The 17,234-nt window shown below is 34.3% G+C and overlaps 1 long non-coding RNA gene across 1 annotated transcript; it reads right to left on the bottom strand.

Moving 5' to 3' along the window:
• Positions 1 to 593: 593 nt before the first annotated feature.
• Positions 594 to 4,088, bottom strand: LOC115978270. Its single transcript, XR_004088677.1, has 2 exons — positions 4,051 to 4,088; positions 594 to 1,021 (listed from the first exon to the last, which is right to left on the bottom strand). It is a non-coding gene; the product is annotated as an uncharacterized LOC115978270 (long non-coding RNA).
• Between the last annotated feature and the right edge of the window lie 13,146 nt (positions 4,089 to 17,234).

Genomic DNA, 17,234 nt, shown 5'->3' with positions numbered 1-17,234 from the left:
AAATGAAGCATAACTTAATGTGATATGTTTGGAATATTTTAAGCATAATTGTTGGAATAAGATATTAACAAATCACAAATGCATGCAATTGTAATAATTATAACCTCCAGAATACCAAGATAACTATGTCCAACAACGAAGTCGTCTCCTACATGTGATAATCTAAGCTAAATGCTATGTATGATGATATTGTAAGTCCAAAATAGAATATATTGTTGCCCACTCCTTTGAGGTTCCAAGAGTTGGTCTAAGTGAATTGTTACGAACAAATCGATATGATTTGTTGATTCTATATTAGCAAGAAAGAACTGAATGCATCCATGTAATTGGGTATTACTTATTAGGAGTCGATTGTCACATTTTGCTATGGAGTTTAAAGTTTATTTAAATTATGAAAAGCGTTAGTCAAGAAGAAAGTTGTATGAAGGGTTGAAAATCATTTAATTTATGAAAATTTATATCATTTATGAAATAAGTTAGTCAAAAGAGAAGATGTATGAAGTGATAATATCTATATTTAAGTACTTCCCAACCTATTAAATTAAGAGGAAATTGAAGTTAATTGCATATACACACACACACGCAGGCATCTCTTCATGCAATATGAAGAGTGAGATATTCACCCATTCAAATATAAAACCACTGTCCTTTCCAATACAATACTGCACGTTGGGTATGTTCCAACTGTGTTTGTTTTACAAGTATCTTTTCAAAATTTGTATCATACGGCTACATATGTCTCAGATACAGCCCTATGATATAAATCTTAATCTATATAATTAAATGAAAAGAACAATTACAACAAAAAGAGTTACAAAGATGCAAGGACGCATCAATTTAAGAAAGATAGTAAGCACAACGAAGAAAAGGCGTGGGAATTGGGCGGGTACCAAGATAAAATGATAGAAAATGTAGGTGAATGGCTTTTGAGAGGCGTCTGGATTTTCGTGCACAGTGAGCGGAATTTGTTGTGAACTTTGTGCCTCTGACTATAATTTCAAATGTTTGCGAACAACATCACCTGTGAAACACATGTAAGGAACATGTTAATTAATAGATACATGTACATGTACATATATATATGTGTATGAAAATATCTGACTGAAATTCACACATATATTACTAAAAAAAAAAATAATGACAAATCACATATAAGTAGTCATCTTAACTAATCACGAAAGAGAGATTGATACAACAGGCACTACAAGTGAGATATGCCCTTCGCCCAAAGCACGATACATTTAGATGTGAGCGTTGATGAGTACCAAAAAGATAGGTGCTTTCGTCTTGGAACAATTGTCGCGATGCTTACTTCATTTTATTTTGTAACATAGCAGTGAGATTTATTCCTTTCTTTTAGATTATTTTAATATATTGTATACCAACATATAAAATATAATATAAAGTATATTGTTAACCTTGTCAACTGAACCAACTCCGTAAACAAACACTATCAAATTTCACAACTACCATAAGACATCAATAATCATAGTAAAATAAGACAAACTAGTCAGTAAAATTTTCATAATTAAAATCTAGTCCAAAAAGGACTAGAGGGTGAAAAGGCATAAGGAAATGACATAAAACAGTTCTACATGACTTGTTTTTCATTGACCATGTATAACATTTGTTATTGGATAACATGAGTTTAAAAATTAAATTAGTGCACTTTACCTCCCTAATGGATTGGTTATTATCATAACTAGTTGTAGGTCTATGCAATGCATGAGGCATTTACAATTGTTTGTATCGATATATATATGTTCAATAAAAAGTTTGTGCTTCTTCCAACCACATAACAAGAGTCTTCAACATAAAAAGGTACTTTGTATGGCTTTGTTTTATCATATTAACTAGTTTGTGTGATCGTATGAAAATATTAACGGCATTTATTGTTAAAGAATGAAGAGGGCAATACATTTATTTACAGATGAATTTCTACGATGATATGTTATATAATTTATACATTGTAAGATGAGGTTCACAATCTTCATATGAAATAGAATTGTACTGAATAACTTATGCATTAGAAGATTGTAGATTATGATACTAAATTTAATACCATCATCTTTAAATTTCATCCCCCTATAAAAAAATAATAATAATAATATCATGTAGGGGGAACATAAAGAAAGATAGTAAATAATACCATAAATAATTAAATTAAACAATTAAAAATAATTATATTACTTTTTGTCATTTTCGATTGAACTGGACCAATAAGACCGAGTGGATCAAAGGGCCAATTTGGACCGAAAGGACTGAAGTGGACTAAAAGGACCGAATTGGACCGAAAGGACCAAAATAGACTGAATGGACCAAAATGACCGAAGTCAACTGAATGGACCGAAAGGACTGAAGTAGACTAAAAGGACCGAATTGGACCGAAATGGACTAAAAGGACCGAATTGGACCAGAAGGACCAAAATAGACTGAATGGACCGAAAGGACTGAAGTGGACTAAAAGGACCGAATTGGACCGAAAGGACCAAAATAGACTGAATGGATCGAAGTGGACCGAAAGGACTAAGGTGGACTGAATAGACCGACATGGACCAAATTGGACAAATTATCAATAACAATGAAATGTCATTATTAGTTTATTATCAATAATTCTGAAATCTATCGGACGCTATAGTTTAAAAATCTCTAAAAAAAAAAAGGGTAAAAGACTATGAGGCTGAATATTACAAAGTTTCTTTACATTTTAAGTGCAATAACTAATCGATTCAAATCCTGTGATAGATAAGTGGGTTTACTTTGATTAGTTGAAATTAAATTTCAATACTGGAGAAACTCTTAGATGTCTATCCATTTTGAATTCATGCCCTCATTTTTGCCACCCAAATACAGCAACCCAAAAAGAAAAGAACAGGAAAAAGAAAACTTATATATTGAAAAATAAGCTAATTAGTGACAGATGCACTATTGTCATTGAAAGAAACACTAACAATTAAATTGCAGATGCAGCACAAGTGCACGACCATACAACTTGAAATTGGATGACCCCAAACAACTTTGTCGAAAGCCTTGTAAAACAACTTCCCAATAATTACATTATATTTCATCCTTTTTCATTAAAGGTCGACTAATATTTAAAAGTTCTATTTATCAAAAAATATAAAACAAATTCCTCTAACCTTGTCATAATTAGTACAGTATTGTTACCCTTTTATGTCATGCTAGTATTCCTAATATTGCATCTATACATTGTTTAAATTGGAAGTTGGGCGATTCACTTAAAATCCCTCTTCCACAGAGCAGCAGCAACACACACAGCAGCAGTAGCAGCAACACACACACACAGAGCAGCAGAACAAGCAACACACACACACACAGAGCAGCAGCACACACACACACACACAGAGCAGCAGCAGCAGCAACACACATACCCACAAACAGAGCACAACACCAACAACACACACACACACACACACAGTAGCACCAGCAACACACACACACCAGTAGCACACACACAAACACAGAGCAGCACCAGTAACAACACACACACAGACATACACAGAGCAGCAGCATATCCTATAACAGCAACATACACACACACACACACACAGCAGCACAAGCAACACACACACACACAGAGACAATAGGATCCGCAGCAACACAGACACACACACAGCAGCACCAGCAACACACACACACCAGCAGCACACACACAAACACAGAGCAGCACCAGTAACAACACACACACAGAGCAGCAGCAGCAGCAATAGCAACATACACACACACACACACAGCAGCACAAGCAACACACACAAACACAGACAATAGGATCCGCAGCAACACACACACACACACACACACACACACACACACAGATATCAAAAACCCACCAAGCAAAAATGAATTCATCGATCAAACATCTCCAAAACCAAATATTGAAATCTAAAACCAAATATTAAGATTGAACATTTATACCCAAAATCAAAACCCTAGATCGACGGCCCAAACCCTAAACCTAAAATCGAAACCGTAAAGCAAAAATAGGAACCCCAAAACAGGAATCAAAACAAAAAATTTGGAAAAACTTACTGCTAGTGGCCTTGCGAGAATGGGTGTGTGCCAGCGATCGGTGAGAAGAAAACGAAGAGGAGGAAGAGCAGAGGGAGGAAGGGGATTCACATAGGGTTGAAGTGAGGGGATTCACATAGTCTTGAGATCGGTGAGAGTGGGCTGAGATCGGTGAGGGGAGTGTGAGATCGGTGAGAGTTGTCTACGATCGGTGAGGGGATGTGCGAGCGTTGAGGGGACTGTGTTGGAGCGGTGAGGGGAATGGGCGATCGGTGAGGGGAGTGTGGGCGATCGGTGAGGGTCTTGTGCGATCGGAGAGCCAGTTTTCTGATTTGATGGTAAGGGATTCACGTTTCGTTTTTTTTTTGTTTATACTGAAACTTGAAGCTGCGTTTCAAACGCAGCTCCATCCTGGTACAGTACGTTTCAAGGGGTCTGAAGTTGCGTTTTTGAAACGCAACTCAAGCTACAATTAAAAAAAAAAAAATTAGCCGCACGGCCTGAAGCCGCGTTATTGAGCCGCGTTTTTGGAAAACGCGGCTCCAGCCTTTCCTTTGAGCCGCGTTCTTGGAAAACGCGGCTCAAAGGAACGGCTGAAGCCGCGTTTTCCAAAAACGCGGCTCCAAAACGCGGCTTCAGGCTCCGTTTTTTGTAGTGATGAGTCTCTCAAAGAAATAGGAAGAGGGCTAGGGTCCAAAGAGGAAGCAGACTACTTTGGGTTTAGCAGTTAGTGTAGTTTTGGATTCAATGAAGCTGATTTTGGGTGGGGAAAGCCTATATGGGTCGGCAGCATCGGTTCAAGTGGTTCGTTGTTCATGAATCTAGTAATTTTGGCTAACACAAGTTTGGGTGATGGGATAGAAGCTTGGGTAACCTTAGATGAGCAAGAAATGTCTAGATTAGAATGCAACCCAGAGCTCCTCACATTTGCTTCCTTGGATCCCAGTCCTCTAATGGTTGATCACTCTATTGCTAATAGATGAAGACAAGTAATTTCTAGTTTCTACTTGTCACCAAAAGCCTTATAATTAAATGGTGTATCTAGGTTCAAATACCCCATTTGTTATAAGGAAGGAAAAAAATTAAAAATCACTACAACAAAATGTATTTTCAGTGACGAAAAAATTCGTCACTAAAAGTCCAGTTTTTCGTCACTGAGGACCTTTAGTGACGAAATTGGACTTTTAGTGACGAAACTCATTTCATCACTGTAGCCCCGTCACTAAAAGTCCTGGTGACGAAAAATATTGTCACTAAAAGTCCGATTTGATTTTAAAAAAAAAAACTTTTAGTGACGAAAACATTTCGTCACTAAATGTTTTCCTCACTAAAAATACTATTCAATGGCAAAAATATTCTGTCACTAAAAACACTTTAGTTTACTAAATCATATTTAGTGACGAATAATTTCGTCACTAAAACTATGTTCGGGTACATATAGTGACGAAAAAATTCGTCACTAAAACTATTTTTAAGAAAATCCAAGCACATATAGTGACGAAAATTTTCGTCACTAAAACCATTTCTTACAAAATTTTGCTATATTTAGTGACGAAATTTTCGTCACATTTTTTGTTGCTATATTTGTGACGAAAAAATTTGTCACTAAAACTTATTTTCTGTTTTTATTTTTTTCATGGCTTTGATATTAACATGTAACCTATCATTATATTATTAAAACCTCACATTTATTTCAACAACACATTTATAAAAAAAGATCCATACATTCCACAAGTAAAAAATAAAACAAGTATCTAATTCAAACTCCTTCCATATAATAATTGTTTGCAATACATACAATAACTCTACCTAAATCCTATTTTAGAACTAACGGAAGATGTCCTCATATGTCTTCAAGTAATACCAAAAGTAAATCCCCTAAAAGCCACCAATAAGAAATCTGCACAAATATAAAAACAATACTTCGTTAAAATCGTAAAGTAAAAATATTAACTATGTTATAAGAAACATTTCTAATAATGCATTAAGAGTAACTACACCAATAAATTAAAATCACAACTCCTAATGTATAAGTTGTAGAAAGCAAATAAAGTACTAACCAAAAAGTATTTTAACTTGAAATTGAACCACCCCATAAGTAAGAGCATCATCATAACCCTTGCTCCTCAAAAAGTTATTCTTTTGGACCTCATCTTGCTTAGTTCGCGCATCTTGGTCCTTAGCTCGCTCCTCTTGATCTCTAGCTCTTGCCTCTTTGAGCTCAATTATCTCATTTTCTAATTGTTGGATATACTCCACCGATGAATTAGAGGAGGCAGTGGTTACTAGAGAAGAGGAAGGTCTCATGCCAAGTCCTTTTACAATACCGGACTTCTTCTTAAACACCAAGTTTGAGATCTCCTCTTGTGTAAGGGGAATTGCATTAGGATCTTGACAATGATCTGCTTGCACTTTGAGAATATTTTCCTATCATTTGAAAGAGGGAAAGAAACAAACAATCACAACATTAATACTACATATGTTATAGCTTTACAAAAATGATAGGGATGGAATGATACACATACGTATGTCGCTTCTCCTCAGGGTGTATCCACATATTTGTATTTGGATTGAAATGAACATCTTTGAAGATTTTTGCCAATTCAGGAACTTGACCATCATTATTATTTGTCTGATTAATTAACATTCAAGTGTTAGATAGATATACTTAATTAATCACAACATGCAATAAACTAAGGTTTAAGAAAATGAAAAAATACGCACCTCCTCATCAACCCTAACAGCAAGTGCCTTTATCCCGCATCTATGTTTGCCTTTAGTTTTATTCCTATTTTCAAAGCTCTTTCTTGATTTTTTCTAATAAACAACATTCAAGATATTTATTAGATCATGAATAAAACAGTATACATTTACTTCATCTAAATATTAATCTAATTAGTTGACAACATAGTATTGTAAACATTGGATAATAATAATATACGCATAAATAATTTACCAGTCAATCCTCATTGGTCCATCTCCCATCAATGAGTTCAATCAACTGCTTCTCCATGGCATTCATTTGCGGGTGGCTTCTTACATAGTCAGCACCATGAGATTGTTTGAACTTTTTATAATCCTGATGCAACTTGTGGGAGTTGGAACTCAATAATCTTCCACATTTTGTATTTAATGTTTTCGTTATTAAGTTGGAATCTCCTTCTAGCTCAAACTGATCCTGTAAAATGAAGTGCATATATATTATAAAAATATTATTATATGAATTAGACGAGTTAGACGTTATTAATGTAAATTTATCGTGATATTTAGAAGCTTGTACAAAATACTTACATTTGACCAATTTAGCTTCCCAATGAGTTGTCTCTTCTTGTTACTTGGATGCTTTCCTAAAATTATATCTAGCATTCTATCTAGCTGCTCTTGTATTTTTCTCACTTGTAACTCTAAAGATCTCTTCCGTTTCTCCGATAATCCATTATGCAACTGGTTATGTATTCAACGATGTTTCATAGGCAAATAAGCTCGATGGTTAATGAATCCAATTTTACTTTCCAAAGCTTCTGAATATGGTTCATCGTTGCAAGTGTAACAAGAATGATAACCCTTTGTCCTCCACCTAGACACGTTACCAAATCTAGGGTATTCATGTATTGTCCACAACAAAATTGCTCGCATTTGAAAATACTCTTTATTATAAGCATCATAAGTTTCTACAGCTTCTTCCCACAACTCCTTCAACTCATCAACCAATAGTTTCAAATAAATATCAATCTCATTTTCCGGTTGATGGGGATCAGGAATAAGTAAGGACAACATAAAATATGGCTCTTATATAACCAACCAAGGCGGTAGATTATAGGGGATAAGTATGAAATGCCACATACCATAGTTGTTGTTCATATTCCCAAAAGGGTTAAATCCATTTATAGCCAACCCCAGCCATACATTGCAAGATTCGGGGGCAAAATCAGGATGTTATAAATCAAACTCCCTCCACTCCTCACTATCAGCCGGATGCCTCATTATCCCATCGTCCACACGTTTGTCTATATACCATCTCATGTCCTTAGCTCTTTGGCCTGACATGTACAATCTCCTCAGTCTCGATGTCAACAGGAAGTAACGCAATACCTTATGAGGAATCATCTTACCTTGGGCACATGTATCCTTGTACCTAGGCGCTTCACACACTGGACATTTATCAAGGTTTTCATTTTCCTTCCAAAATAGTGCACAATCATTTTTGCATGCATCTATATGCTCGTATGACATGTCTAAGTCATGTAATATCTTCTTTGCTTCATAAGCAAACCTTGGAACCAAGTTACCTTTCGGTAAAACCTTTGTCAGCAATTCTAGTATCATATCAAGTCCCTTATTACTCAAGTTGGTCATTACCTTTACATTCAACATCTCAATAACAAACTTCAAGATACTATAATCAGTGCAACCCGGATACAACTCACGCTTTGCATCTTTCTCAAGTTTGTCAAAATGACGCACCTCCTCATCTTCGATTGCATTTCTTGGTTCCCCTCTAATTCGATCACCTACCAAGGCATCGATACCATTCATATGATCACCATCCGATATTTTATTATCATGAATGTTCTCGTTCAATACATGAGGTTCTCCATGATTATACCAATTAATGTAAGATTGCATAATCCCACGATGAAGCAAATGGATACGCACAGTATTAGGAGATTATCAACAGCAACTCCCACAGTGATTACACGGGCACGGAATATTACCACTCAAGTCCACAACTACTATTGCAAAATTAATTAATGCATTGACCCCTTCAATATATGGATGACTTAATCTACCATCAGGTGTCTTACCCATTGTCATCCAACTTTTATTCATGTTTGACTACAATTACAAGATGAATGCTACTTTAGTAAAATAAGGACAACTCATGCATAATGTATTCTAACATCTAAGTTTATAAGCTACTTAGATAAAGTTCTATCATATTCATGAATGCACAAGTCTATATTAATACTTAAATAAATGTACATTGCACACACAAATATACACTCCCAATATGAATTTAAACGACCTTATAACACCACGCAAGCCACCCGTTTGCTCCAACACAACAACCCATCACAAAACCAATCACAAACATCACAACTATAATGCTTACAAGTATTGAAATTGAATAAAGGAACACAATTGCTACTAATCAACAAGTTTCATTCACATTTGCAAGAAATTAAAAACACTTCCAATATGAATTTAAATCACCTTATAACACCATGCAAGTCACCCGCTTGCTCCAACACAACAACCCACCATAAAAGAAATTTCCAACATCACAAGTATAATGCTTACAAGTATTGAAATTGAATAAAGGAACATAATTGCTACTAATCAACAAGTTTCATTCATATTTGCAAAAAATTAAAAACACTCCCAATATGAATTTAAACCACCTTATAACACCATGCAAGCCACCCGCTTGCTCCAACACAACAACCCACCACAAAACAAATTTCCAACATCACAAGTATAATACTTACAAGTATTGAAATTGAATAAAGGAACATAATTGCTACTAATCAACAAGTTTCATTCACATTTGCAAGAAATTAAAAACACTCCCAATATGAATTTAAACCACCTTATAACACCATACAAACCACCCGTTTGCTCCAACATAACAACCCACCACAAAACAAATTTCCAACATCACAACTATAATATTTATAAGTATTGAAATTGAATAAAGGAACACAATTGCTACTAATCAACAAATTTCATTCACATTTACAAGAAATTAAAAATACTTCCAATATGAATTTAAACCACCTCATAACACAATGCAAGCCACCTGCTTGCTCCAACACAACGACCCACCACAAAACCAATTTCCAACATCACAAGTATAGAGTTTTACAAGTATTAAAATGAAATAAAATATTATTCATCACATCTAATCAACAATACTCATTAACATTTGCAAGAAATGAAAAATACTCTTAATATTAGTTTAGCCCACCTTATAATACCATGTAAGCCACCCGCTTGCTCCAACACAACATACCATCACAAATCCAATTTCCAACATCATAAGTATAGAGTTTTACAAGTATTTAAATCAAACTTCAATACTATTTTTCACATCTAATCAACAATACTCATTCACATTTGCAATAAATAAAAAACACTCCCAATATTAGTTTAAACCACCTAATAACATCATGCAAGCTACCCGCTTGCTCCAACACAACATACCACCACAAATTCAATTTCTAACATCACAAGTATACAGTTTTATAAGTTTTTAACTAGAATTTACTTACTTTGCTCAAACTAAGTTTACAACTTTCAGAAAAAATCCAAAGTTACTACAAATAATGTGTATTTAGTCTGCAAAAGAAAAGTTAAATTTATAAGTATAAAAGTTAAAGAAAAGCTTGTAAAAGCTTGTACAAGGGGAGTTATATCATTAGGAGAAGGCATTATTATGTTTCTAGAGTTAAATTTACAGATACTTCAACTTTCATTGGAAAGCCAAACATATATATAAAAACCAAAAAGTATGGATTGAAACTGAACTAAACTCAATGCTTTTGAGTGAATAGACCATTGTCCAATTGGGTAGATCCAAGGTTTGCCTGTTGCTTTGATCTGGGTGTGCAAGCTTGTATACAGCTTAATACTATTTTCAAGTTCATACCTAGTTCTGATTTTGCTAAAGCAAATAATCTTGTATTATTCCATGGCTTCATATGAAACTAATGAACCAACCACATTGTAAAAAAAATTTATAATGTCAATTTTGTTGTAGTTCAGATGCTTGTTGTTAATATGTTCAATGTTAGCATTAAGTAATGCTAATACCCTTTGATTTAACCTATTCAGCTTGAATCCAAATCTTCTGTCTTATTCTTTCTGCTCCACCCTATGTTCCACAAATAAAATCATGCCACATGTCCACTCATTTAATAAAATGCTAAATTTATGCCTTCTATTATTTTAATTACCTAAAATTACATAAAATAAATAAAAAGATTAAAAACCCATCAGATTCTCACTGCCCCCACCACCACCTTCGCCAGTAGCCACTATCAAGATTCCGGCAAAGCCATCAAAGACATTGGTCACCACCGAAACCCATAACTCTTCCACTTTGTTCCTCTCCAACCACATAAAAAAAAATAATAATAAAAAAAAAAAAAAAAAAACCCCACCCAACTCAATTAATCTTCCTAACATATGGGTTTCGGCCACCATTGGCCCATCTTTGCTCAAATATCAAAAGAATTCCAAACATCTGTTATTTTTATTAATAGGTGTAATACTAACCTGATTGTTGTCACCCCTTTTATTTATAACCAAAATTTATATCTTGAAATCTGAAGTTTGAAGGATTATTTTGGTTGTTGAAATGGAGAGAGGTGAACGAACAGGTGGCAGTGTGGTGGTGTTGGGTGGGTTTTTCATGGGTTTAAGAGGGAAGAAAGGGAGGAGTTATGAGTTTCGTCTAAGGCAATGGGCTTGGTGGTTGCCGGTGAAGGTGGTGGCGGGGGTAGTGATAATATTATGAGTTATTTTTTTTAATTAATTTTTTTATAAACTTTTTATTTAGGTAATTGAAATAATAAAATGCACAAATTTAGCATTTAATTAAATAGGTGGACACCAATGGCATTTTTTTAATTTATAGTGCTTAGAGTAGAGTAGGAAGAATAATAAAAGATTTGGACTCGTTTAGCTTGTGCTTTATAAATTGCCTTGGCACAAATGTCGCCTAAAAAATAGCCTAAACAGAAGGTCATTTTTAAAAATTTTAAATTAACAAAATACAGCCAAAGCAAGAATAATATGACCTTTCTTTTGTTCTTTTATATTTTATATTTTATTTTTCATTCACTACAACAAAATATATTTTTAGTGACGAATTTTAGTGAGGAAAATTTTTTCATCATAAAAAGGTACCATATAGTGACGAAATTTATATTTCATCACTATTTATAAAAAAATTAGTAACTTTTAGTGACGAAAATTAAATTTCGTCACTATATTTTGTGTTGAACTAAAGGCGCCAAACTAAATTCATCTATAGTGACGAATTATTTCGTCACTAAAAGTTTAAGTTTTTTGTGACGAAAACTTTCGTCACTGAATGTGACAAATAGTGACGAAAATAAGTCGTCACTAAAAATAGGAACGTAAAATTAGATGGGAGTATCAGTGACGAATCCTAATTTTCATGGGTAAAGGTACCCTATAGTGACGACACACAAGTCGTCACTAAAAGTATAACACTAAAAACACTCAGCCCCTTTTTTCTTTTTCACTTTTTCTACTTTATTCTCTCTTTCCCTCACATATTTCTCAGACAATTCAGAAGCCCAGACCGTCGCGGCGCTTTAGATCGTCGTTCGCGACGCTTCAAAAGCCCAGATCGCCGTCGCGGCGCTTTAGCTCTCTATCACGACACTTTTGATCGCCGTTCGCAGCGCTTCAAAAGCCCAAATCACTGTCACGACGCTTTAGCTCGCCGTCGTGACGCTTCAGATTGTCGTTCGAGGCGCTTTAACTCGCCATCGTGACGCTTCAGCTCGCCGTTGGTTATGCTTCAGCTTGCCGGCGATGCTTCATCCTTCTGCAATTGGTGATGCTTCATCGGCGACACTTCATCAGCGACGCTTCATCCTCTGTCCGTTCTGCAAAGCTTCATCGGCGACGCTTCATCCTCTGCAGTTAGTGACGCTTCTAGCGATGCTTCAGTTCGCGACCCTTCACCTCCCACCCAACCGACGACCCATCGGTATTTATTTATTTTTTTTCCTTTTGAGTTAATTTTTTTGTTAATTTTTGTTTAATGAATCTAAATGCTTGATATTAATTTTTTTGCCTAATGATTCTAATTCCTTTAGGTATTTTTTTGTTTGATACAGTAATGGGTATATGCATTTTTGTTTAGTTTGGGTATTTGATATTTATTGTGTAATGGCCGTGTAGAAAGTTTCTTATATATGTACTTATCAATTGCTGTAATTCGTTTAGATTTCTATGGTTCTTATTGTTTGGATGATTCTAGTTTCTTATATATGACATCTTTCTTTCTTTTTTCTTTTTTTGAGAGGGGGTGTGGGATGAGTATTTTTGGCCCAAGTGATCAATACTACAAGTAAAACAACACATGTGAAGAGATGATAGCTTAATTTTACTAGGCAACTCGTGCCACATCAATAACGCTCTATTTGTTTCAATAAATAAATCTTATATGAAGATAATTTTTCACATTTTTCTATATTTGGTAGTATCAGGAAAAAAAAATTTCAAAACTATCTCTTAATTTCCCTTATTTGGCTTTGCATGAAGTAGAGTTGTTTTCCACTAAAATTTATGAAAAAAACTCAATCTCAAAATAAGGAAAACAATTTTATTTCACGCAAAGCTAAATAAGCGAAGTTGGAAAGCAATTTTATCCAAATCATTTTAAGATTGCTAGGGGTGTGCATAAAACCGACAAACCGAAAAAACTGACCGAAACCGACCAAATTGATGCCAAAATTTCAGTTCGTTCAATTTCGGTTTTCAGTTTTTAAAAACCGAAAATATTCGGTTTGGTTTCGATGGCAAGTGTGAATGCACCAAACCGGCCAAAACAAAACCGAATCATATTGTAATATATTTTACATTATATATATAATATAAATTTTATAAATATTTGGGCCTCCTATACATATTTGGCCTTTTCCTTTTTTTAAAAAAACATTTGGGTCTTTCTTTTTTAAATATGATCCAGCCTTAACTTTTCAATGTTTTCAATTTTCATTTTCTCATTAGATTAAGTAACTATAATTAAATTAATTACTAATTAAACTAATTAAACTTAATCTAATTAAACTATAAAAACAAAAGCTAAAAACCCTAGCCCACACGTTTTCACTCTCACCCTCACAACCTCCACTCCAGTCCCTCTCAGCTCTCACAGCCTCCTCTCACAGCCTCCACTCCACGCCGGCCTCCACGCGAATTTGCCTCTGCACCACCTCCACATGCCGGCCTCCACACAAATCTGCCTCTATCGTCGCCTCAATTTGCCTCTGTCGCCGCCTTCACACGCCGGCCTCCACACAAATCTGCCTTTGCCGCCGCCTCAATCTGCCTCTGCCGCCACCTCCACACAAATCGGCCTATGCATCCACCTCCGCACAAATCGGCCTCTGCATCCACCTCCACACGCCGGCCTCCCCACGCCGACTTGATCTTTTCATTCTCAATTTCTCACAATGACATTTCTTGATAACCCTCTCTCTTTTTTGTATTTTGGGTTTTGTTTTAATATTGAATCAATGCTATTTTCTATGAATCTGTGACTGTAATATTGAGTTGTTATTTTCGTTTTGTGACTATGATGTTGACTTAGAGTTTTGAAAAAATAGATAACCCCATGTGCTTAACTGAAAACCGACCGAAATCGACCAAAAATGAAATACAACCGAAACCGATCAATTTCCAATTAGTTCGGTCAGTTTCGATTGAAAATTTCACAAACCGAAAATTTTGGTTTCGATTGGCCAAAACTAAAAAAACTGACCGAATCAAACCGATTACACCCCTAAAGATTGCTACCAAATATAGAAAAATGAGATAGGTTTCTAAAAAATGCTTTTTGGAAAATGATTTATTATTATTTTGTAAAAAAGTGTTAATGTCAAAATAAACAAAGAGTAAGATTTTAAGCGAAAATAAAAATATTAGATTTTGGGCCAAGACAATCTAAAGGCCTAGGAAAACTGAAAATCACTAAAACTATAATAATGGGTATTTGCCCAAAAATCTTCATGATTTTCAAATTGGGCCAAGAATCACAAGCTTTCAAGTACAATTCGTGAAGTGGAGAAGATCTGGGCTATTGAGCCAATTCTGTGAAGTGAAGAATAGTTGGGGTTTTTGAGCCCATTTTATGAAGTGAAAATTTGGGTTTTACAAATTGCCTTAAAAAACATACGGGTTTGTTGTCCTGTTCTGTATATGACACAGCATGCATACACACACTAACATCTGTTTTGGGTCAAATTATGTTATTATTTTTTCATGTCAAACTTCTTTTAAGATAATGATTTTCTCCCATTCAAAGTAGATGAAACCTAACCTGATTGATATAGGTTTCTAAGATAGAGAAACGGTACAAATTTTTTTCAAAAATATAATGAATGAGTTTACAAAATTTTATATATCTTTCAAACTGCACATAGGTAGCAAAAGTTTAATTAAACTACATTAACAATTAAGAGGAAAAGTTTTTGTGTCTATCTAAAAAATATTTAAACTGTTGATAACAATTAAACTGTTGTTTTTGTCTAAAAAATTTATGTAATTTGATGCAACAACTTAATAATTAAACAAGTCTTGTGCATCCATAATTTCTAAATCCAACTTTTATTATATAATATATGATATGTTATATGATATATGATATATGATATATATATATATATTTAAAAATTCAATATATTTTTTACTTTATTAAATTTTAAAATAGATATTTAATCTTATATATAAAAAATAGATATTTAATCGTATTTTTATTAATAATGAATTTTGTATAATAAAGTGATCACTCAAATTTCTTCTTAATATTTCCTCCAAAAAAAAAAAATCTTCTTAATAAAAAATTTAATCACTCAAATGCACACGGCCACTTTTAGTTACTTATAAAAGCATTAGTATTGATGGTGCTAAAAAGCCATATTGCTATTTTTAGCACCACCAATACTAAAAAGCATGTTGCAATGCTGAAGGGAAGGTCAAAAAATTTGGCTATTCAGTGCATTGCCAAAGATGGCTAGCTAAGATGGTTTAAAAAATAATATTTGATTAAAAGTTATATTATTTTATTACGTTAATGGTGGTGGTTGTTGTTTATTATAGTAGATATATTATTTTATTATGTTAAATGCTAAAATAAAACCACTTATGTTGGGTATTTTATAAATTAAAGTGGTAAAATAGATAAAATAGTTTTTTTTTTTTTTTGGTGCCAAATGGCTAAATTTTTTGAACCACTAATGTTGATGCTAAACACAATTGAAATAGAAGGGTCAAATTATGTCATTTTGTTTGAATCGAGGTCGCCCAAATCCTTATGTAGTACCGTCCGATTAAGATTGCGTTTAGATAACTTATTTTTTATCAACTTATTTTACTATTCAGCTTATTTTTGCTACTATTCATGAATCCCACTGCACTTTTTGATACTATTCATGGGTCTTATTATACTATTTCAGCTAACTTTTACCTTTATTTACAGCATTTTCAACAAAATTTTTTCAATTTCAACAAAATAAGCGGATTTTAAACAGACCCTAACTCACTCGGTGATTACAAGGAGCGTTTTGAAAGAAATCTCAAGAGATGTTTGCAATTCGCCTAAAAAAAGTACTCAAGATACTACCAATTTACTATAAGTAAATGCAAGGATGCAAACAGATCTAAGGCCCAAGAACGACCAACTGATGGCCCAAAGAGGCCAATACAACGAATTTGTTAAAAAAATGGGTAGGATATTGACTACTTGGTAAGATAAAATTAAGTACAATGAAAAGAGATGCCAAGTAAAAAACTAGGAACACACAATTATCAAGAAGAAAGGGATCCTCAGTCCACCCGAGGAAGATCTTTTTATATATCAATGTTCTTGCTTTCTCTCCTTTACAAATTCTTTTCTTTTCTTTTTCTCCACCCCCCTCTAAGGATCTTCATCTCCCTTTTATATTTACTCACCGATTATCTTCACGCTACATTTGGAGGGTTAAGACTGCATTCTTAGGACTTTTGTCCCATCCAGAACATACAGGTTAGCTTCTATCTTACAATCTAAGCTGTATCACCGCTGTTCATGGTCATTTCCTCATTAATGTGACCAGAGAAGTAGTTGTCTCGCATTTAATGCGGAGGGGATAGCTTCCACTCCCTTCTCTTCTCACCTTCCTCATAACCTGTGCCAAGTTTACTTTAGTCCTTTTGTGATATTTTAGCTTCATGTACTTCTCAGGGTTAATGCTTGTCCCCAAGGCTGACTAGTGCTCATCCCCGTGGTTCAACCAATACTCGTTCCCGAGATCCGAGACGCATCCTTAGAAATAGTATTGGCAGCCCAATTAAATGGGATTAGGGATCCTCATCCACACAGTAAGATCATTAAAATTAACATAATAATAAAATGTAAGTACTGTCATGTCATATTAGCAAGATAGTAGTTAATTTTTTTTAAT

The sequence above is a fragment of the Quercus lobata genome, chromosome 2, assembly GCF_001633185.2.
Source record: "Quercus lobata isolate SW786 chromosome 2, ValleyOak3.0 Primary Assembly, whole genome shotgun sequence".
NCBI lineage: Eukaryota > Viridiplantae > Streptophyta > Magnoliopsida > Fagales > Fagaceae > Quercus > Quercus lobata.
This window is presented reverse-complemented; position numbering and strand designations above follow the sequence as displayed.